Source organism: Temnothorax curvispinosus, unplaced genomic scaffold (genome assembly GCF_003070985.1).
Source record: "Temnothorax curvispinosus isolate PA1 unplaced genomic scaffold, ASM307098v1 QBEX01015480.1, whole genome shotgun sequence".
In the NCBI taxonomy this organism is placed as follows: domain Eukaryota; kingdom Metazoa; phylum Arthropoda; class Insecta; order Hymenoptera; family Formicidae; genus Temnothorax; species Temnothorax curvispinosus.
In genome coordinates this window covers 772-1,199 of record NW_020225260.1, presented here as the reverse complement: position 1 = coordinate 1,199, position 428 = coordinate 772, and positions in this window count along the sequence as shown.

Below are 428 nucleotides of genomic sequence, written 5' to 3'. Positions count from 1 at the left end.
ATTTTTTCAATATATCGTATTTCACATTTTTCTCACATTTTTTTCACCATGTTGCAATAATCCTCAGCCTCCCTCGTCAGGGCTGTGATTTGATTTTGTAATACATCACACACGCATTTTAAATCATTAAGTTTCTCCATCGTTTTGAGTTCACTCGAAGAGTGCGGATAGACTACGCCCAAGTCTAGTCTCGAGTTCTTGTATATGGTAAAAAAAGGGATGTTGCGATAGAAAAATATACTAAGAATAGCATTTTATTGCGTGAGGAAAATATAAATCGATGGAAAATACGCATTGAGAAAAATAATGCATTTGTTTTTATCAAGCCGATTCATCCGCCTGAATCGTTGACGCAATTTTTCCTTATCGGGCCGACTCATTCGTCGGGATCTTCGACGCATTTTTTTCACGCCCGAGACCCGGGTGTT